Source organism: Vicugna pacos, unplaced genomic scaffold (genome assembly GCF_048564905.1).
Source record: "Vicugna pacos unplaced genomic scaffold, VicPac4 SAC-SAT, whole genome shotgun sequence".
Taxonomy (NCBI): Eukaryota; Metazoa; Chordata; class Mammalia; order Artiodactyla; family Camelidae; genus Vicugna; species Vicugna pacos.
The window spans coordinates 19,461,951-19,485,936 of NW_027328721.1; the positions used below are offsets into that span (position 1 = coordinate 19,461,951).

The 23,986-nt window shown below is 36.3% G+C and overlaps 1 long non-coding RNA gene across 3 annotated transcripts in view; it reads right to left on the bottom strand.

The window, feature by feature from the left end:
* Window positions 1-22,353, bottom strand: part of LOC140692160 (uncharacterized) — a 61,683-nt gene extending 39,330 nt beyond the window's left edge. The window contains exons 1-4 of one of the 3 annotated variants that reach the window (XR_012067738.1): window positions 22,108-22,353; window positions 19,796-19,908; window positions 12,748-12,906; window positions 6,903-7,041 (exon numbers count right to left, since the gene is read on the bottom strand). This is a non-coding gene — a long non-coding RNA (uncharacterized lncRNA). Of the gene's footprint in view, window positions 1-6,902; window positions 7,042-11,573; window positions 12,907-19,795; window positions 19,909-22,107 lie in introns of those variants that run through there. The other 2 variants (XR_012067740.1, XR_012067739.1) reach the window with 2 other exon arrangements.
* Window positions 22,354-23,986: the final 1,633 nt, after the last annotated feature.

Here is a 23,986-nt window from a genome sequence, read left to right on the forward strand (position 1 = left end):
TCAACAGGAACATAGAGTGAAGAATTTTTCAAAAGAGGTTGAGAAAAAGATTTCTTACTACTTCTAGTTGCTATATTATGCTACTCAAAATATTCATAGCCAAAGATGCAAAATTGGGAAGAGAATTTGCCTTAGAAAATTTAATAAACTAAATGTATTATGTTAAAAAAATGAAACCACAGGAAAATTCTCATAAATTTTTAAGGCAAACAAGCAATCTATTTCTGGTAATTAAAAAATATATATATACTTGACCAAAAAGTATTTTATAGTTCGGCTACTGGTGAATAAAAATAATACCTGCTGTTTCCTAACTACTAATTTGGGTGTCTGTTTTTAAAGGAATTACATGTGGATCTATCCAACATTGTAGAAGACACATTGAATGTGCATGACACCACAAAGGTGAGTCTAGCAGAGACTAATTTATTCTTTTCTAAAAATACGTTATATTCTGAATTGGCATACATACCTTACATATACATACTTGAATCTTTTCTACATCATCCCTGCTAAATGCTTATTTGGACCTGTGGTTACAATGCCTCCAAGTTGTCTCAAAGGAAAGCCCATTCCATCTTTAAACAACTCCATTAAGTGTTATTTACATAAAAACATTTACTATATTTTATAAGCTAGCCACTTAATAAAAATTAAGTAGACACAGCCCTTACCGTCTGTATTTTATAATCTTTACTTCTCCCGTTTTAATACATTATGGTAAGAATAATTAAACTGTAAATTAGTACGTATTTATGCATGATTGTGCATGTGTGTAGAAGAATTTGTTAATCTGTAATTTGCTCACAAAATCACTCAACTTGGAAAGCAAGCTTCGTATTATAAAAATTACCTCACTCAATTCAGATTCTGCCAAAGGTATGTTTTTAGGTAACCCTACAACTACAGATGCTGAATTATTAATCTTTCCCCAAATCACATTTAAACTGAAATCATAAGAAATTTTTACTGTTGGCTTTGCAGCTATCAGTGACTGTCTAGAAGTGGTCAGACTTTGTTTTCATCCAGTGGTCTTAGTGTCAGGAAGAGCTCCTTTTATTGCTTACCATTTAAATAAGAGTTGGAAAACTCCCAAGTGGAGCTTTTCTAGTGCCATATGACAGCAATCAGAACATGCAGGAATAATCTTGAAGGTCTGATTTGTAACATTGTTTTTACCTGGCTCTTTACTGCCCCCTCTTGATGTTAGAAAATACTCTATTGCAGAATACCTTGGTTAGTAGGGCAAAAGGAAATGAAATAAAGCCCAATCACTTGAGGCTATGAAAGATTCTGTAAGAGTTTATGTTTTAAAGAGTTTGAGTGTTAACTCTGCTATCCTTTTAGAATATTGATAATGTGCTACTCATAAAGCACTATTTTGATGATAAAATGTTTTCCTCTGTCTTTGGGCCAGCAAGCAAGTTCTTGGAGGAGTTATTTAAAAACCCTGTTTCAACAATGTGAATCCCAGTCTTGTACATCTATTTTGTTTTAATGAAAGACAAAAAATATATAAATAGTCCAGTCATACAGAACACAAATAAACTATATATGGAAACATTTTTGTTCTACTAATACAAAAAATACAGTTTAATCAAATTTACAGTATTCTTTATGTGTATTAAAGAAATGGGGTGTTTTATAGTGATGCCCAATGATAAAGTTTTATGAAAGTAATACACATACATTTCTGGAAATATTGCAAATTGCTGCATTTTGGGTGGCAGTATGACTTTAAAATAGTTAATGACATGAACACTTCTGTACTTTTTTACTTGTAATATCAGTCCTAAGAATTTGTCCTTTCAAAGACCATCATTTTTTATGTATGAAATATGTCAAAGTGAAGAGTTACTGTGTGAGGGTACTAAATTGCAGATAATATTTAAGATTTTTTTCCCCTTAGTTTTGATGTTACTTGTTTTTAAATGACAGGGGATAAAATACCCACAGGAGTCTGAATCTTGGAAGCAGAGTTTGAGAATCTTCAAAGCCGTGTAATTTAAACCTGTGAATTTCTGTAATCTAACTCAGTATAGGCAATGAACCTATTGAACAGTTGAGTTTAAAAATAAATCTCAGAAATTGTTTAAAAATGGCAAGTTTTATTTCTTTTATAATAATCACTTTGTATCTTTTAAAACAACAGGTGGTCAAGAATAACAAGACAGAAACCCCAGAGTTGGAATTATTTTCTCAGTATCTTCTCTTCCTGTGACAGCAGCCTGCCGCTTGGACACAGCAGTCTAACATCTGGATGAATATGGGTATGATGTTCCTGAGAATGTTTCCTCAACATTTACCAAGAGGTAACTTAAGAATGCAGCAAGGATACCATGTGTTTCCTTTAAAAAATAAAAAACAAAAGCCTCAAATTCTGGTGCTCAAAATCTGCTGCCACTGTACTAGTAACATATTTCCATCTATTTTCATATGGAATCAATAAATCACTGTGGGGCTTAGATCTGTGGGCATGCACAGGACTAGATGGGATAGAGGCAAAATCTCAGCAGCCCACTGAGAATGGTCCCGTTTTGGTTTGTGAACATACAAAGATAATGAGTAGAAGTAAATTATACATACTTTGTTTCCTTGAGAACAAGCCATTATAAGTTATGTGCTTGACCTAAATTACAGTCTGCCAGTCAATGACTACTCATCTCCACTCAGATTTCTAAGAAGTAGTTTCCTGGGCAGTATCCTCTTTTTTTTTTTTTTTTAAGCAAAACATGATATATTCCTCATGCTAGGTCCAAGGTGCCTTTAAAAAGACAGATAATACAAAACAAAGAATATATTTTTGAAAATGACACATTTCCTCTGAAAAACATCACACCTATCAAAATGACATATAAATAAGTTCTCATTTTATGTATTACATGCAAAAATCTCCCTTTTGTTTCTCTGAAGTTAAATTTTATTGATGGCAGGACTTGCTTAATGCTTTTGCCTTGCAAATATTTGAAGTAGTTTTGAGGTCATCCATTTACACAAAAACTTCATGTTACCAGTGCCAGAATGTCATTATAATATAATAGTATGCAAGAACTACCTATGGACCCAAACCACCCCTGTAAGTGGAATCCTTCCTTTGAAATTTAATAGGGTTTGTTTTATGTCTTAAAGATTATGTTCAGATATTATATGGAGACTCTTTACACTGTTTGGTAAGAGTTACAGGAGAGCAGTAGACTCGGCCTAGCTAAATTTCGTTTTCAGTGAACACATCAAAATCACAGAACAGAGAAGTAAGAATCTCTAAGAAACACTCTTGATTTAATTTTCCATTGAATAATAGCTTTACATTGCTTTCATGTACCCATAGCACATATCTTTTAAAATTCTCTTTGAAAGGTAACATGAGAGGCAAGATGTGTTGTTGCACTTTCAGTTAAGTATCCTTTGTAACTCTTGCTGAGCCTAAATTTTTGCTGCTTCTGTAAATTCCACTAGATTTGTTGGTGCTATTCAGATGTGCAAAATTATGTATAATAAGTGGCTGCCTGCTTAATGAGCGATGCTACAAAAACTGTCTAGAATTCAAATACATTTCTTATGTGGCTTAGGACAATAGAAATTGGACACTACACTTGCAAATGCTTCTGAATCCTAGAACTGGGTCGTTACTATGTTACTGACTTCAAAGATCATCCTGCTCACTGCACAACAGGCCAGTAAATCAGGAGATGAGTTGTTGGGGCAAGAAATTGCGATTTTATTTGGAAAGCCAGCAGACTGAGATGGCAGACTAAGGTTTTGCAGAATCATCCTGCTCCAGTCAGAATATAGGCTCCTTTTATACAAAAAAAAAAAAGGAGGGGGTATGGTTGGTTGTTGCAAACTTCTTGCTGTAGGAATTCTTTGTTCTTGCAGCTGTCCACGTGGGTCAGGTCATGGTGTCCCTGTAAACCTCCAACAAAACAGAGATTATTTTCTATTCTGCAACTTATCTTTATGTGCGGAAGTGTTAATATCCTTAAAGGTCAGAGCCTTGAGAAAGGCTCTCCTATTTACCAGACAGGCTAAGGGCAACATTGTTTTACAAAAGGTGCAGAGATAGGAAGAATAAGCCTAGAAAACAGGGCACAGTGGTTAAAGCTAAAGGAACAGATGCAATATAGAGTCAGATTTGTTTTCCATTACAATTATGCTACAAATTTGTTTTTAATTTGAAATTTTATTTCTTACTAATTCATTGTGAAATCAATCATTAATCATTTTGAAGTTTATAAAAATATGCTTTCTTGTTGTAATCTTATAACTAATCCTCTGATGTATAATTGGAGAAATTTGCTCCCTTCAGGAATTATCTTCTGCTTGCTAATAGTAAATGACTTGTTTTGCTAGATGTTTAAAAATTGATCATAGTTGCGTTTTGTTCTCCATAATGTAGTTTTCATCTTTCTCATTACTCTTATTTATCAACTGTTTACTAGGCTGTTTTATTCCTTTTGAAGTGACAGGTATACAAACCTTGCCACAGTTACATTGACTTAAACATAGCCTTTTCAACTGACAAGGCTGCAAAAGTCATTGTTAGATGATTTTTCAGCCAGTTTTCAGTGAGTTAATTCTTTTTGGAAGCTCTGAAAAAGCAGATGATGCCAATACTTCATTTTTATTTTTTAGTAGGTGAAGACTCAAAGCACATTTAATGGGAGGAAAAAAGCTAAGTCACCATTAAATAGGTGGGAAATTATCTAGAGTGTATAATTGTACCCTAGATGTGTTATATTGATATGTTACATGTGCTTTTGTTTTGGGTTGCTCAGTAAACTATAACCTTCCATAGGTAGAGATGACCATTTTAAGCTACAGCTTTTGTCTCTAGATGTTGGCTGAAACCAAGGTTTAGCAGATTTTCTTAGCAACCTACTTTTGCTTTCCATAATCTGTTGTCATTTCTTCTCCCTTCTCTTTTGAAGGATGTGGTTAGACTTTATATATTCTTCCTTTAGTCTTTACTCATTCCCCATGTTGCCACTCTTTGTTTCCACCTTGAGCCCTTTGAGAGCTCAAGGTCATCTGCTGTCCTTTTATTGGGTGAGCAGGCCATGATTCCCCCAACACACACTACCTTTTAATACGGCTTTTTTTTTTTTTTTTTTTGGTCATGGGAAGCCTTTTGGCTTCATTTTAAAGGTCTATTTGGCCATTTAGAGTCTATGCCAACTTCAAATTTTAGTAAAAATTTCCTGTGTTACCTGTGTTAATTGTACCAGTGTGCCAGGTAATTGGGCCACTTAATGAGAGTGATGGGATTAATAATTCAAAGACAGTTTAAGAAAGCAGATCAGGTAAATCCAATTATCTATCTGAAATTCAAGTCCAGTCCCATTTTTGCTCCCCCATTCTTACACTGAGTTGTGGCTTTGCTGTTGAGTGTGACCCAGCTGAGGGCAGCCAGGACACCAATGTCCACTGACATTTGCCACTTTTCAGGGGATCCAAATACTGCCTTTTGTTTTTGGGCCGTTGTTTCATTGTTCTCCCTTTCAAAGTCTCACTCTTAAGACAATTGAGCCCCTTACCTTCATTCTAAAGTTTTTAAAGTCTCTTTATAAAACTATTAAACCTGTAATTCTCATTTCCCATCATTATTTACTTAAGTGGCCTGGCCTCCATTACTGAGAGGGGTGCTGTCATACTCACATCTGCCCTTTTCGTTATGTGGTCACTGTGACAATAGGAAATGTCCCCTCTCCAAGTGCACTGTCAAAGCAGGTCTTAGCCTGTACAGGCTGCGTTAGTCAAATGCAGACCATCAAGGAAAGTCTTGAATATCTGTCTCAGAGGCTGTGCATCATAGAGGAGGGCATGCACCTGTGGCTTACAGCAGTGAGGTGAGAGGACCTCAGGGTTCTGAAAAGACCTGAGTGTCAAAGCCATGTTTCATGTGTCTGGGGTTTTTGTCTTCAGTAATTATGCTGAAAGCCATATCTAGGATCTCAGTGGAAACTTAAACTTTTAAAGTACTGTATGCACAGTTAGATATTTGTCACCTGAAATTTATTATAAAGTAACAGCAAATATCTTTTTTTAATAGAGTTTATTTTGGATTTATTTTAAAATAACATACACATGTTAAAAAAAATTTAAGCAATGCAAAAGTATATAGTGAAAATTCTGCCTTCCCATCTTTTGACCCCTATCTTCCATTCTCTTCAGAGGTAGTGCTGTCAGTTGCTTATATTCTTTCTGACACATGCAGTAGGTTTTCATTGCATTGTGAATTTGGATTATACATAGTTTTAACCAATTCTCTAGTCCCTAGTTCTTTCTCTCCTGTACCCTCCTTTGGTCACCGTAGAGAGGCAGTGTAGTGTCGTGAGTTAAGAGCGCAGCTCCTGGAGCCATGCTGCCAAGAATCAAATCCTGGCTCTGACATCTGTTAGTTGAATAACCAAAGGCAAGTCACTTAACTCTCTTGTCACAGTTTTCTTATGAGTAAATGAGAAAAATAATAGTTTCTCCCTTAGGGTCATTTTAAGATTTAAATGAATTAACTTTGTGAGTGCCTTAGACAGGGTGAGCATCAACAAAAATGTATAGTTCTATTTGACATTTGGTTTTAATTTTCAGTTCTTAGTAAGCAGTCAAGTTCCATCTTGATCACAAGCACACTTACTGAATTTCATACTACATACTAAAACAATTTTTCTGTAAGCTCTTAAGAAAAATCTAAATCTCAATGAATTTTGGTTTGATATGTGTTAAGTCTTTTCTGATCTCCCCATAATCCTACATAACTGTTTTAGAGACATAAAGTTTATGTTTACAAAGTATACATATTCTTTCCATCATTTTACCATCAGAATTACAAGTATTTCTGAATAACAATAATATGCTAAATATGTCACATGAGTTATGTAACTACAAGGATATTTTTAGTTGTCATTCATTTTTATATCTGCATTTGTTTCAAGATTAGTAGTTAAATTAACAAACCATTTCCTCCTCCATATACAGAATTGCCTCACTCTTTTGAATGATGCGGATCGTAGATTGGAATATCTGAAAATCCAGGATGAGCAGCACCTGGTAATTGAAGGTACAATTGAAGGGGAAGAAATTAAAGGTTTAGTTACTCACTGATAATCCATTTTATAATTTTTCCAATTATTATTAGATCATTATATTATTCTTCATGGTAATGAAAACCATGAAACCTTTATGTGATCCTATTGTAATACTATTTAAATTGCTTGAAAAGATAAATATGTCTACATTGACTGGCTGGCAATGGTGGGAACAGGAGTTAAAGACAGGTGAATTCATTTATAAATTCACAAAGCTTTTTAAAAATTTCAAGCTGCCTCTAAGTTAAAGAGACTAGCAAGGAGGGTATAGCTCAGTGATAGAGCACATGCACACACACCCCTACCCCTAACCTTCCCCCACAAAAAATAAGGAGAGTAAATTTGTTGCATAGTTAATGGTGCAGGCTTTCATTAGTCAACACTGATCACTCACCAACAGAACTTAACTTGTATAAGCACAGATTTACACACTGGCATGCACATGTCACTGAAAACCTGGTGTGTCTTTTCTTATCATGATTCATGAAATACTGCTAACAGCCTTTGTATTAAAATGAATAATTACTCTGGCATGTGTCACAAGGTAAGAAAAAATTGTAATAGTTCTAATGTACTAAATTTAAGAGCTTTAATTAGTCCTATAGATGGTTGAGTATAAATTTTTAAAATATTTTCAAAAAAAATTTAATGGAGGTACTAGGGGTTGAACCCAGGACCTGCATGCTAAGCATGCGCTCTACCACTGAGCTGTACCCTCCATCATTTAAGTATTTTACTTAAGGTATGTAACTGATGTATTAGCTTACTAATTAATTCTTATCAATGACTATAAAGTCTCCAGTATAAACAATTGAAATGGTTTCAGAGTCAGTTACTAAAATTAACTTGTTTTTTCCTCTAGTTTCTGGTTTAGAAATAAGAACTTTGTTTTTAAAAGTAATTGAGTGGATGTGATTTGAATGGATAAGAAATTAACACTTTGCTATCTCTGTCTTTCCAGTTTGAAATAAAGATATGAGTTGGCCTGAGGAAATGTCCTTTATAGCAAACAGTAGTAAAATAGATAGACACAAGGGTAAGTCTCCAGTGTATTCTTTTTAAAGAAATTATCTTAAAGTCATTCTTTTATTTTTTTTTTCCTTTTCTCACTATTGAGGTGTTAACAACTTGTGGCTTTCTGGATCAAATGTGATTAGGCCTCCTCTTTTCTTTTTCCTGAAGCATCAAATTTCTTTTTAAACTTGCAACAAAATAAGTATACATTTTTTTAAAGATACAATACTAGAAGAGAATTGTTTGAATTTTACAAAACTGTTATAACAGCTAGAATCATTGCTGCTTCTTGATTACAAATAAGCATAGATATTATGACTGCCAATGATGCTCCATGAAAAACATCTACTTTAGCCTTGCAAGACCAGATAGAGAAATGTTAGCTCCATTTAGCTGATTGGAAGAGTTATAAAAATCATTGCACTGAATACAGCTAACTGGTTTAAAACATTTAGCTACAAGTAGCATCAGTTCTCATATTGTTTGTTCCAGTTCTGAAAGAAAAGGGAGCCAAGGGTCTGAGTAACTTGGGAAGCACATGCTTCATGGATTCAAGCATCCAGTGTATTAGTTCATACAGCCACTGACACAGTATTTTCTCTCAGGGAGACGTCTTTATGAACTCAACAGGTAATTTTCTTGAGTCATTGACTTCTCAACTGTTGCAACTTTGTTATAAACCCAATATTACCTAAATCTCCTCTTTCTTCACCCTGGGAGAGAAAAGTCTTAATCTTATTGGCTCTATTTAGCATGAAGTAAGGACCAAGAGTTACTACTCTCATTTTGAAAAGATATTTTGATGTGAGAAAACAGATGCTAGGTATTTTTCTGCCCATGTGATTGTAATTTAAAAATCTTTGGCAACAAATTTTCTTCTCAAACTTCTAGGACAAATCCCATTGGTATGAAGGGGCATATGGCTAAATGCTATGGGGATTTAATACAGGATCTTTGGAGTGGAACTCAAAAGAATGTCACCCCATGAAAACTTCAGATGAGCATGTTAAAGTAATATAAAGGTATTTAAGTCCTAGATGGTTAAGTAATTATTTTTCTCTACATGTTTTTTATAGTTCACTTTTTAGTTTTAATTTAATGTTTTTGGGTCCTTCACAAGGCATAAACTGGATGCCAGATAATTTTACTTGTTCACATATATGCAAAATACTGCTACAGATGTAGTGGGTAGGAAAAGATCAAAAGTACAGTCTAAATTTAGAATGCCATTGACTTTACTAATTTGTCAAGTGTCTTGTATATACAGGAAACCTTCCTTTCTTAGTCCTTCACTATTACAGTGTTCTAACTGTAAGGTAGAACTCTGAGTCTAATTAATGATTCTCAATCCATTTTCAACATTACTAAGATAATTTTATCTATAGGGTAAAATGTAGCAGAAATAAAGAATGTAATTAATGGATAGAAATTTGACATCAGTATCATATATGGTGACTTTTAGTGAAATGAGCATTATTCTTTATCTTTAAAAGCAAGACAAAAGCTTTTTGGGTCAAAAATTAATAATCATAATAGGTTAAAATTGGCTACTTACAACTTACCAGCCACTATTCTAATTACTTTATGTGTATTAACTAATTTAATCTTCTAAATGACCCTATAATATAAAGTAGTGTTATTATCTTCACCATGTGGCTCAGGAAGCAGGCTTTTAGCAGTTTAAATAGCTTGTCCAAAGCTACAAGCTAGTATAAGTCCTCACAGGTAAACACAAGGCTATCTTGCCTCTAATAATAAAAGTTAGGATACAACAAGACCAGAAAAGCTAACTGTAAAAGAAATACTATAAGGGAATCTTTCGGTGTGAGAAAATGCTATTTTAATATTTCTGTCTTAAGTAGCATCTGTGTACCTAAAGAATTGTTTGCTCACATGATACTAAACTGGAACCCAGTATTGGCCATGATACTTTTTAGGGGGAGAAGAGGGGTCATCTGAGATTAAGATTAGAAAGAGTTCATGATTATCCAAAATATGTTTGCTGAAATAGACACAGACTAAATACTATACTATTTACCTTCTTCTAATGCTCGGATTGAATTATGGGCATGTTCATTCTAAATTTTATAGATACATAGATATATACATATATAGAGAGAGATATAGAGATAGCAAGTAATGAGTTTGATTCCTCTTATATTTATAATGGACCATAGCAACATATGCTCCCCGATTTAGTGGGTTCCAGCAACAGGACTCCCAGGAACTTCTGGCTTTTCTCTTGGGTGGTCTTCATGAAGATCTCATCTGAGTGCATGAGAAACCATATGTGGAGCTGAAGGGCAGTGATGGCCAACCAGACTGGGGTGTAGCTGCAGAGGTTTGTCAGTATGGAAGAAAAGTTAATTGTTTTCTGGGAAAAAGGCCATTTATGGTCAGTAGTAATCAGGTTTCTGGATGGTAAACAACAGGGAAAGAGAACTGATGACCTGCAGATCGCTGGGATGTAGTGTTGGCTGTTCACATGGAGCAGATATCTGCATGCACATTCAGTACATTCCAAGTTCTAAGTAAGTGACCTTATCATTTACAAACTTGGTTTGTAAAACTCTCTGTAATGCATCCATTTTACAAAGAACATACTTTATTCACATGATGTAAAAATGTAGTATGACCAATTTTATTAGAAACAATATGAAATTTTATAAACAGTTTATATGCAATATTGGCAAAGTAAGCTGACAACCCGTATCATTAGATTTCATCCTTTTCAAGGAAGGGATGAAAATTGTCACAAAGAACCACTTCAAAAATGTAATTTTTCTCTCATTGTATTTTAACTTTGTAGTTTTTAATAAAAAACCTTTATGTCAGGAAAATACAAACTCCTTAGGAGTTACTATTACTTTTCTTGTACATCTTCTGAGGAGCTGGGCAGGCTACTTTGTTCCTGACTGTGAAATGTTAATTAAATGCCAGTTTGAAATGTTCCATGGAAAATCATGGCCAAAACTTAGCAATATGTCTCGTCTTTATATATTTTTTAAAAATCATGATTTTCTTCCATCTTGTCTAGTTAAAATCTTATTATGAGGACAGACCAGTAACCTAGATCTCTCTTGCTGTCCTGCCTCCTATTTCTAGTAATAAACTAGGAAACCCAGGCACTATGTAAAAGCTCAGGCCCATCAGAAATGTATGACACATTAATACACTTTCCCCCTTCTTCCTGCAGTGTTTATTGCCTTGGATGATGAAACAGTCACCTGTCAGGTGCCTCTGTGTGAAGATCTGAGATGTCTGCTGTCTGGTCCTGATCATCCTTATGCTGCCAACAATCCAAGATCTAAGTATTTTCTTGCCTGGGGAGCTGAGGCATTCACTTCCGGTCAGCATTACTAGGAGGTGGCAGGCTGTGATAACTTGATAATTGGGGTTTGTAATGATTCTCGGACAAGGAAGAATGACATGGTGGTTGACTTGGAGGGAATTTTTCTCCTTTTTTGTATCAAAGAGATCAGTGCTGTCTCTTTACCTCCTCCCCACCATTACCTCAGTATTTACCTCAATATGTCAAAAGGCCTCTCAGCCACATAGGGGTGCTCCTAGATTATGAAGGTGGTGTGGTGAGCTTTGTCAGTGTGGCCAGCAGTTCCCTCATTTGTAGTTTTTTCATGCTCATCTCCTCTGAAGCCTTTTCTTTGCTCGAGACACCCATGATTAGGGGCAAGTGAGAAATCTGACCACAGGCATCAGGAATGTCAATGACTGAGATCACTAAGTTAGTGCCTGCCTGATTTTCTTTAACTTCATCTTCCTTTGTGAAATGTATTGATTTTAAAGGGTTGATATGTTATTGTTTAAATTCCATTCTCTTTAAATAAAAATAATATCTCTTGAAACACTGTGTGATCTTTATTCTATGTCTTGGTATTTCACTTGATTTTGAGGGAGGCTGGAGGTAACAGAAGACCTGGGTGTGTTTCCCCAGCTTAATAGGTTAAGGCAAGAGCACAGGTTTCTTCTCAAGAGCAGACTTGGAATTCTCTTCTCCTTGTTGTTCATCTTATAAATTATGTTCCTTCATCAAGTCTCAGTTTTAAAATCTCCTTCATGGTATTATTGTTAACCTCTGGACTAAATGAGTCCATCTTGTTGTAGGGACTCAGCACACCTTACACTTCTCTTTTTTAAAACTCAGAGCCTACTATTGGCCTTTCCATGTAGTTGACTTATTAGAAGAAGGTTTATGTCTACATTATGTACAGATATATTCCAAAGAAATAGCAAAGACCTGCCTGCTGGAAATATATCTTGAGTAAATTAACACATGTGCCAGGTCATGAATAAAAACATGCTGTATCACTGTTAAAAAGCTCGTTAAATGTAAGTGTAATCAGATGGGAAAGGGGGGGATACTATGTAACAGAAATGTGAATTAGGCCACTGCCATGTGATCCCCATCTACCTACGATCCGGCAGCATCTCTTCTGGGTATTTGAGAAACCACCACCAACTAGGAAAGGTACATGCACCCTAATGTTCACTGCAGTATGATTTCCTGTGCCCCTTTATCCGAAGTTAGGTGGGTATTTTTCCCTGTCCTGTGTTGCAGAGATATGTATTGAAGAACTCTGTGCAGAAATTGCTGGACAAAGCTACCTATGTTCATAAGATTAAATTCACATACTTCTTCAGGTGTGTGGGCTAATTCTCCCCAGGCAGTAGGCAAGAAAGGCCAGGACCTCTGAAAGGCGGACATAGAGCAGACTTGAGAAGAAAAGCAATACCAGCCATGGGGATTCAGAGACGCAGGTCCGAATCAGGCTTCCACACATCACCATGCCACCTGCGACAAAATCATCAATTTACGTGGGTTTTTTTGCAAAAGTACAATTATAAGTGTATTTTTTAAATTGTATTTCCATTACATAAATACAACATGTAACCTTGTTCCATATTAGTATATATAGAGAATGTCTTTTCAGCCTCTACTAAATATTGCAATGTATGCATGTAACAGTTTCCTTGACCATTCAATTACTGACAATTTTTAGTAAGATTTTAATCTTATTTAAGAATACTTTTAGATTTATAGAACAGTTGCAAAGATAGTACCAAAAGGATATACTATTCACCAAGTTTTAATTTTCTTTAATGTTATTTTCTTGCATTTTCATGGTTGGTTTATCAAACCTAAGAACCCAGATTGTACATTCTACTCTCGACCTCCAGATATTATTCATATTTCACTTGTTTTTCTATTAATGTCCTATTTCTACTCCAGAATCCAATCCATATGCCACACTGCACAATTGTCATGTCTCCTTACTATCGTTTTGATCTTTCCATGTTTTTCATGAACTTCACAGTTTTGAGATGTACTGGTCAGGTATTCTGTAACCGTCCTTCAATTTTGAACTTTCTTATATTTTTATGACTGAATTGGGCTTATAAACTTTTGGGAGGAAGAGCACAGTGTTGAAGCACCCTACTCTTCACATCAAGTCATAATCCCCACATGACATCACTGGTGACATTAAACTTGATCACTTGGTCATGGACCTCTGTGCCAGATTTCTTCATTGAAAGTTCCATTTCACTTTCCCTACTTTATTCTGTGCACTCAAGTCACTAACTGCAGGCCACCCTCAAAGGAAAGTAGGTGAATATTTATGGTTTGGAATTTCTTCAATAATAAATTCAACAGAATTTTATAGGTTTACTAATAGTTAGCAGCTTTCAAAATGATTAGTAAATATCTTTTACATCCTTCTTTGTATTATATATTGGGTGGGTGATGGGCAGGAGAAGTCACCATGCTGCCACAGGTGTTCTTACACCGAAATCTTGCTTTAAAATTCAAAAATTCATCAATTAATAAAATTAAGCACTTTCTTCATTACAGAATATATTTAAACAATACCTCAGGAAACAGATTTCCATGTTTTCAAATACACTTGTTAAACACCTTAGCTGATAAAATAACCTTTGCATCCTCTTTGGTAAGTTAAAAATAAAAGTCCTTCATTTTTCACAGAACTAGAATAAATCATAAAATTTATATGGAATCACAAAAGACCTAGAATTGGCAAAGTATTACTGAAGAAAAAGAAAGAGGCTGGAGGAATAACTCTCCCAGACTTCAGAAAATACTACAGAACTGCAGTAATCAAAACAGCATGGTACTGCTACAAAAACAGACATGTAGATCAATGGAACAAAACAGAGAGCCCAGGAGTGAATCCACAGACTTGGTCAATTAATCTTTGACAAAGGAGACAAGAACATACAATGGAATTAAGACAGTTTCTTCAGCAAATGGTGTTGGGAAAACTGGACAGCAGCATATGAATCAATGAAGTTATAATAATCCCTCACACCTTACACAAAAATGAACTCAAAATGGATCAAATACTTAAACATAAGACAAGAGGCAATAAACCTCCTAGAAGAAAACATAGGCAAAATATTATCTCACATACATTTCAGCAATGTTCTTCTAGGACAGTCTACCAAAGCAATAGAAATAAAAGCAAGAATAAATATGTGGGACCTAATTAAACTTACAAGCTTTTGAACAGCAAAGGAAACCATAAAGAAAACAAAGTGACAACTTAGGGAATGGGAGAAAATATTTGCAGAAGATGAAACCAACAAGGGCTTGATCTCAAAAATATATAAACAGCTTCTATGACTTAGTAAGAAAAAAGAAAACCCAATCCATAAATGAGCAGAAGACCTAAACAAGCATTTCTCCAATGAAGACGTACAAATGACCAATAGGCACATGAAAAAGTGCTCAATATCACTAATTGTAACAGAAGTGCAAATCAAAACTAAAATGAGGTATCACCTCACACCAGTCAGAATGGCCATCATTCAAATGTCCATGAATGATAAATGTTGGGGAGGCTGTGGAGAAAAGGGAACCCTCCTACACTGCTGGTGGGAATGCAGTTTGGTGCAGCCATTGTGGAAAACAGTATGGAGATTCCTCAAAAGACTAAAAATAGACTTACTATATGACCCAGCAATCCCACTCCTGGGCATATATCCAGAAGGAACCCTAATTCAAAAAGACACTTGCACCCCAATGTTCACAGGAGTACTATTTGCAATAGCCAAGACATGGAAACAGCCTAAATGTCCATCAACAGATGACTGGGTAAAGAAGTTGTGGTACAGATATGCAATGAAATACTATTCAGCCATAAAAATGACAACATAATGTCAGTTGCAGCAACATGGATATCCCTGGAGAATGTCACTCTAAGTGAAGTTAAGCCAGAAAAAGAAAGAAAACTACCACATATCACTCATATGTGTAATCTAAAAAAAATAGAAGACAAATAAATATAAAACAGAAACAGACATAGAATACAAATTTGTCATTGCCAGTGGGAAGGGGAGTGGGAAGGGACAGACTAAGAGTTTGAGATTTGCAGATAATGACAAGTAAATATAGAATATATAAACAAGTTTACACCATAGAGCACAGGGAAATTTATTCAAGATCTTCTGGTAGCTCATGGTGAAAAATAATATAAAAATGAATATATGTATACTCATGTATGACTGAAAAATTGTGCTGTAGACCAGAAATTGACACAACATTGTAAACTGACTATAACTCAATAAAAAAAAACTTAAAAAGCAATCATATTTTAAATGGCATTAGAAATAAATAAAACATTTAGGAATAAATTAAATTAAGTAGATAAAATATCCATACACCTAAAATGACAAAACGGTAATGAGCAAACTGAGAAAAACAGAAACAATGTTAACAGTTTCCATGGTTATGAATTTGAAGAATAATACTGAAAAATGTCTATACCACTCAAAGCTGTCTATAGATTCAATGCAATCTTTATCAAAACTCATATGACTTTTACACAGAAATAGCGAAAGCAATCCTAAAACTTGCATGGAACCACAAAACACCCCTAATGTCAAGTCAACCTGGTTAAGAACAAATCTAGACATATCACACTCCCTAATTTCAAATTTTATTACAAAGCTATAGTAAACAAAATGGTAGGTAATGGCGAAAAACAGAGACCAAGTCCAATGAAACAATCAGAGTTCAGAAATAAACCCATCCAAATGCAGTCAACAAATATTTCACAAGGGAGCCAAGAAGAAGTAATGGGGAAAATATAGTCTTTTCAATAAGCTGCACGGGAAAAACTGGATAATGACCTACAGATGAACACAACTGGACCCTGTTCTTGCAGCACTCACAAAAGTTAACTCAAAGTGGACTGAAGGCTTAAATGTAAGACTTAAAACTGTAAAACTACTTGAAGAAAACATAAAGATAAAGCTCCTTAGTGTGGTTTTGGCAAATATCTTTTGGATATGACACCAAAGTTACAAGCAACAAAAGCAAAAATAAGCAACTGAAGCTACAGCAAACTTAAAAAAAAAATTCATAGCAAAATAAACAATCAGCAAATGTAGAAGCAGCTGCAGAACAGGAGAACATATACACAAACCATTTTTTCATTTTTTAACCAAAAAAACATTTTTGATAAACTATGTAAGTAACTCATAAAATACTAGCAATCAAATAAAAAATTCAAATTAAAAATGGGTTAAAGGACTTGAGTAGACTTTCTTTTCCCCAAAAAAAAAGACATACAAATCACCAACAGATATTGAAAATATACTAATCATCAGGGAAATGCAAACCCAAACCACAATGAAACAGCACATCACACCTATTAGAATGACTATTATAAAAAATAAAAAACAAATATTTGTAAGAATATGAAAAAAAGGTAACTCATGCACTTTTTGGGTGGAAATGTAAATTGGTACAGTCAAATGAAAGTAAGAGACTTAAATTGGACTCCATCTTACACTATTCACAAAAATTAACTCACAATAGATTAAAGAGTCAACTGTATGACTTGAAACCATAAAACTCCTAAAAAATCATAAAGGAAATTCTCCTTGACCTTGGTCTTGGGAATAATGATTTTTTGGATATGACTCCACAGGACAGGCAACAAAAGCAAAAGCAAAAAGAAACAAGTGGGACTAAGTCAATGTAAAAATCTTTAGCATAGGAAAAAAGTTGAAAAAATTAAAAGGCATCCCATGGAATGGGAGCAACTATTAGCGAACCATCTTTTGATGAATGGTAGTTACTCAAGTATATAAATAAATCATACAACTTAACAACCAAAAAAAAATCTAAATTAAAAATACTGGCTCTGAAAAGACAAATTTTCCAAAGAAGACATACAAATGTCCAACATGAAAAGCTGTTCAATGTCATTAATCATCAGGGGAATGCAAATCAAAACCACGAGACCATCTCTCACCTGTTACAATGGATATAGTCAAAAAAGACAAGTGATTACAAGTATTGGCAAGGATGTGGAGAAAAGAAAATCCTCGTGGATTGTTGGTAAAAATGTAAATTACCACACCCACTATGAAAAGCAGTTTGGAGGTTCTGCCAAAAATTAAAAGTAGTATCCAGCTGTCCCAGCACCATCTGTCAAAGAGACTGTCCTTTGGCCGCTGAATGCGCTTTAGTCCCATCTCAAATATCCATTGACATTTTATGCCAGTGTTTACTACTGGGTAGTCTATTCTATTCCTTTGTTAGACTATGTGTGTATTTTAATACCAGCATCATGGTGTCTCATGACTATAGCACTATGATATAGTTTTAAAGCAGAAAGTGTGATGGCTCCCAGTTTATTCCTTCTCAGGCTTGCTTTGGTATTTGGGTCTTTTGTAGTCACATCAAAAAATTTTAAGATGGACTTCTATCTTTGAAAAATATTATTGGAATATTGATAGAAATTGCACTGAACCTGTAAATGCCTTTGGGTAGTATGGACATTTTAGCATTAATTCTTCTGGTCCATTAACCATACATCTGGTCCAGTATATCTTTCTACTTGTTTTGACTTCTTCAATTTTTTCCATAAAAGTCTAATTATAGGTTTTAAAGTACAAATTTTTCACTTCCTCAGTTAAGTTCATTTTTAAGTATTTTATTGGTTTTAAGGCTATTTTGAAAGGGGAAAGGCTAATGTCTTCAACAAATGATGTTGGTTACACTGGAAAACCACATGCAGAAAAATGAAATTGGACAGCTATCTTCTACCACTCAGAAATATAATTTAAAATGGATTAAAGACTGAGAGGTAAGATCTGACACTACAAAACTCCTAGAGGAAAACATAGAGAAGAAGCTACTTAACACGGGCTTGGGCAATAATTTTGGGATATGACCCCAAAAACACAAGTCAGAAAAGAAAATATCAACAGGTGGGACTACATCAAACTAAAAAGCTCCTGCACAGCAAAAGTACCAATCAGCAAAATATAAAGCCTAATACAGAGTAGGGCAGAATCTCTGCAAATCATATATGGGATGAGGGGTTAATATCAAAGCATATGTGGACCTCATACAACACAATAGCAAAAAAAAAAAAAAAATAGCCAAACATCCAATATAAAAAATGGGCAGTAAAATTAAATCTATATTTTTCCAAAGAAGACACCCAAATACACAAAATGTACATGAAAAGATGTGCAACATCACTAACAATTAGGTAAATGCAAATTGAAACTGGAATGAGATATCCCCTCCCTCCTGTCAGAATGATCACCACCAAGAAGACAAGAGACAAGTGCTGGCCAGGACAAGGACAAAAGAAAACCCCTGTGCACTGTCGGTGGGGATGTAACCTGGATCAGCCACTATGGAAAAGCTACAGAGGTTATGCAAAACTTAAAGACAGAGCTACCATATGCTCCAGCAGTCCTCCTTCCTGCTGAGCATCTGAAGGGAGTGAAAACAGGGTATTGAAAAGAAAGCTGCACTTGCATGTTTATTATAACGTTATTCACAATAGCCAAGATACGGAAATGACCTGAGTGTACAACAATGAATGAACAGATAAAGAAGAAGCATTTATACAGAATGGAATATTATTCTGCATTGAGAAAAGGAAATTCTGCCATTTGTGATATTACAGATGGACATTGAGGGCTTTATGCTTGATGAACTAGACAGAGAAAGATAAATGTAAAATATCAGGTATACATGTAAAAAAACAAACAAACTCTTAGAAACAAAGAGTAGAATGGTGTTGGGGTGGAGGAACTGTGGAGACATTAAAGGGTACAAACTTGCAACCCGAAGATAAATAAGTCATGCAGATCAAATGCACAGCACAGTGATTACAGAAAACAGAGATGTATCAATCTTCAAAGTTGCTAAGATACTATCTTGTGAATGTTCTTGTCACAAAAAATAAAGAAAATTATACTTGTGAGTCATGTGAGAGGTGTTAGTTAAAGCTGTTTGTGGTCACATTGCTGTATGTAAGTGGATCAAATCAACACACTGCAGACTGTGAAAAAAGAAAAAGTAGAACTGCATGATTTCACTTACACATGTAATCTAAAAAAGCCAAATTCACACAAACAGAGAACAGAGTGGTGGTTGTCAGGGCCTGGGAGTCGGGAAGTGAGAAGATGCTCAAAGAGCACAAATGTCCAGGTTTAAGATGAGTGAGTTCTGGGAAATCTCACGAACAGCACGGTGACTACAGCTAACAATGCTGTATTATTTATCTGAAAGTTGCTGAGAGCAGATCTCAAAAATGCTCACCACAAAAGGGAGTTAGGTGAGTTTATGGAAGCAGCCTTACTGTGAAAATCACTCACAACATATACGTGTATCAAGTCACCACGTTACTTACTGCTAGGGCTGTGTCCTGGGTCACTGTCTAAGAAGAATTTCACCAGAGATGTCTCTCAGGACTCAGAATTCAGGTAGTCTATTTCACTTCATGGGTGAACATATTCAAATGGCCTGTGTATAAAATAAAAATATAATGACTAATAGTTCATTATGAGTGGCTCCCAGAATGTGTTTTAAAATTTTTGTTCCCATGCTTACATTTCACACTACTGTAACAAAATCAAATATGAGCCATCACAAATGGCACATTAGAACAATGATAACAGAGTCCTGAGCACAAAGATTCAATGTTTCTTCCTGATGTTTTCTAATCAAAAGTGTTTTTAAAAATATTTGAACTCAACAGTTCCTAGGTGACAGCTGAAAGTGACAAAATCAGAGAACCCAAAATGGCAGATGATCCTGTAAGTGATTATAGATGTTGCTACATTTTGTGCCAGAAGTTAATTATCTATTAGAAAGTTACATAAAAATACTTGAAGCTCAAACCCTGGAATGCTTCCCAATTTTGTTAAACTCATGTTATTACAATGTCTGTGTCCATTTAGCTGATGAGGTAGGTGAAGATAAAAAGTGATCTGTTCCTCTGTGTTTAGTACAATTAAAATAACTAACAATAATTACACAATGCTTTGAAGAAATCAGGTTAGATCTGGAATACAGATGGAGATATGAAAATACTTTTCCTTGCTCTATACATGAGTAGTAGCCCATCATGTACAAATATGTCTGATGACAAGGTATATTCATGTTAAAAAAAATGCCATCACCACAAAGGAAAGCTTTACTGATTGTACTGAAAATAAAAGGAAAAAAATAGAATTGGAAAAAAATCATGTTGACATAAAAATGCTCATGGTCACAGATACTATAGAGGAGCAACTGTGGCAGATGTATGAAGACGTGGAAGCCATCACTCCTCCACTGAATATGATTACACCAAATTGTGACTTAATAATTTCATAAACTTGACAGACAACATTTCTGCTCTATAGTTTAAAATATAACCTTTAAAATACTGTATAATGAGAAGTGTGATATTCTAATATCTGTTTTAAGAAGTGCGTTAGACACACGTAAGAATAGCCAATGGTCAGAAAGATCACATGCTATCAGCTACCACCCCATGCAAATCAATGGCATTTAGCAGATATTCATATATGTGTGCATATATAAAATGTGTATTGGTATATATGTAAATCAAGTAGAACATTATATTATAATCTAATGTAAAACTGTATCAGCAAAAGCACTGTGCTGACATGTGTCTTGGTGTAAACAGCTTACAATTTTTTATTGAGTTATCATAATGGGATAACATTGTGAACCAAGTAGAAATTGTAAAAAAGTTATCCAAAAAAAAAAACCTCACTACATGAAAAGATGCACAGTTAATATAAGGCCTCTTTCCTTATTTACTATCAGTGTCAGAAAGTCACTTGGAATAGGTTAGGAGAATTAAAAACTCTAACAAGACACAAGAATGCAGTCTCTGTTAAAGAAAATAAACCAAAGGAATAACCGAATGGACAATTAAGATCCTACAGATAAAAATATCAATTTTTATGAGAAATAGTCTTAAAATAAAAAATAAGGTGATTATAGTCTGTCACCTTTTGAATAAAGATATACATTAAGCTGAATACCTTCGTATTTTGCACTTATGAATAGAAAATGTATTTGCAATGAAAAAGCAGCCATTGTCCTGCCTTTTCAGTATTCTGAAGGTTTAGGTTTGAATATATTTCATCTTAAATGGTCTTAAGCACTATGCAGTGGTTGGTGTTTTTAAAATACCACTGTGTTTGGAACTTCTGAAAGTGATTCAAAAAATTTTTAATTATATTTTTGTAATACTTTGGTAGTTTCCTGGATATTATTTTTAACAAGAGTACTCACCCTGGAATGCTGCAAGGTTTTTTCAATGAGTTTATATTTACACATATTTAAGACTGTCACTAAATTTTGAGAAAATGCCAACCGTGGCAGTATTTTGACTTGAAAACGAAATAAGCTGAGAAGCATATTTTAAGTATAAAATAAATGATTGCATTCCTTTAAAGACAGGAAAGTAAAAGCATAATAAACTCTGACTTCGACAAACTTAAAATATACAAGTTAACATAATGTGCTTTTACACACTTCTCTTTAACTCTTTCAGTACTTTCTCAGCCCCTTTCCCATTACACTCGCATCCCCGCTCCTGACCCGCGGTGTACACACCTCCGATCACGCGGGGGAGGGGGGACGCGGGCGGTGAGGACTAGGGTTTCGGACACCCCCGCGGCCCGGATGGACACGGACACTCACCCGCTCCCGGTGGGCGAGGAGAATAGTCGAAGCGGGCCCGCCAGCGCACCCGTCCCCTCCTGCCCGGCCGGGGCCCCAGCTCCGTCAGGTCCACACACACCCCGACAGGAAGTGGGCTCAGGCCGCGGGAAACCGGCATAACCTCAGACAGCAGGCGGGGAGCGTCCTCCTCCAGCGGACACCCGGGCCGCGCGGTCCTGGAGCCGCCATGGCTGCCCCAGCTCCCTCCTGAGGAAAACAAGCTCCGCCCCCAGGGAAGACGCTGGCTGCTGGCGCGGACTGCGCATGCGCACCGCTACCTAAGACACGCTGGCTTTGCGCGCCCCCTGTAGGTCCTCGAGGGCAGTGCAGGATACTCAGAACTCACAATAGAAAACATGACCCCTCCCAGCCAGGATGCTAAATCACTGGAAATCTCAGTGCCCTGGCCTCTTTGTTGATGGCACTGGTGATGTCTCATCCAGCCATGCCTGCTCTCTTGCCTGGCACATGCCTCAGTCCTTGGAATCCCGCCTGAATCAGATTCTGTTCTGGAGTAAGAACAGATGCCCTAGAATCTCAAAATTCCTGACTTAGAAGATGATCAGGAACCTAAACTCAAATCTGGCAACTTCCTGGGGTCCTCTGAGGAGTGTGGTTTTCTCAGAACCATCTGCCGTGTCAAGAGCAGACCAAGCCTCAGGTAGCTTAGAAGGGCTATCATGTAGCCCATGCTTTGGATGGTCCTCAGTTCTGACCTGCATGATCTTGAGACACTTTTGTAACTCCTAACACTCTGTTTTCTCATACCTATAGTGATGGTTATTGACGACTGAGTTATGCTCTTACAATGCGCAGGTGCTATTGTTCCTCAGATAACAGAATGTTTTGAAGGGATCAACTGCTTATCACTCCCCTCTAATCAAATATATTTTTAAAGCACCAGTTCCTGAGGTGCTGGCAGTTTCTGCTCTGAGCTCCAGATCCTGATCCTGTCGGTGGTCTATGGTGATGCCAGTGTGTACATGCTCTTCCTTTTGCACCGGTGTGGAAAGGAGACAGCCCATTCCCCTTCATGAGGCTGCAACATGCTGACACCCAAAGCAGGCACAATGAAGAATCAACTAGAGTCCCCGGTACCAGCTGTCCCAGGTAGAAACATCACCTTCACCACAGTGTTTCTGTGCTCCTATCAGGCCTTCACTACTCCCAGCAGATCGTGCATGAGCAGTGTGACAGGTGACTGCCTGTCCCAGCACAGCATGGTGGTGATGATCCCACCTTATCTGTTTGTCTTTGGAATGTCCCCGCACCTCTCTGAGCTTCACTTTGCTCTTCTCACAGGCAGGGTTGAACAGGCATGAACCTCACAGGGTTATGATAGGTAGTCACGGTAGCTGCTCACCCAGTGGCAGGCTCTGTAGAGAGGGCTGCTGGGAGTGCTGTGTGTCTTCACACTTGTCCTTCACTCTCTCCAATGAAAACACTCTTGGCCTTATCCTTCCCTGGCCTATGGCCTTTCTGTGTTTGCAAAAGAACATGGAAACAATCTGTTTGCAAAGAAGTTTTGAGGTTCTGTCCACCTGGTCCAGGAAATGCTACTCTGCTACATGTGCGGGTGGGTGGGCTCTCATGGGAGGGGCTTGGGCAGGACTTCCCCTTGCAATAAGCTGCCCCACCCAGGCCTTTCCATGATCCAGACTCCTGGGACCAGGGTGCACATCCCTAGCTCCCCACTTGTCAACCATGTGCCCTGGGCAACTTTCTCAAACCCAATCCTTCTCTGTCCACCTGAGGTCAGCAGAGATGGAGGATAACAGGATGTCCTGCACAGAGTGTCTGTGCAGATTAAGTGAGATAGAACAGACAGAAGAGTGGACGGGGCCTGGTCCATTTGTTG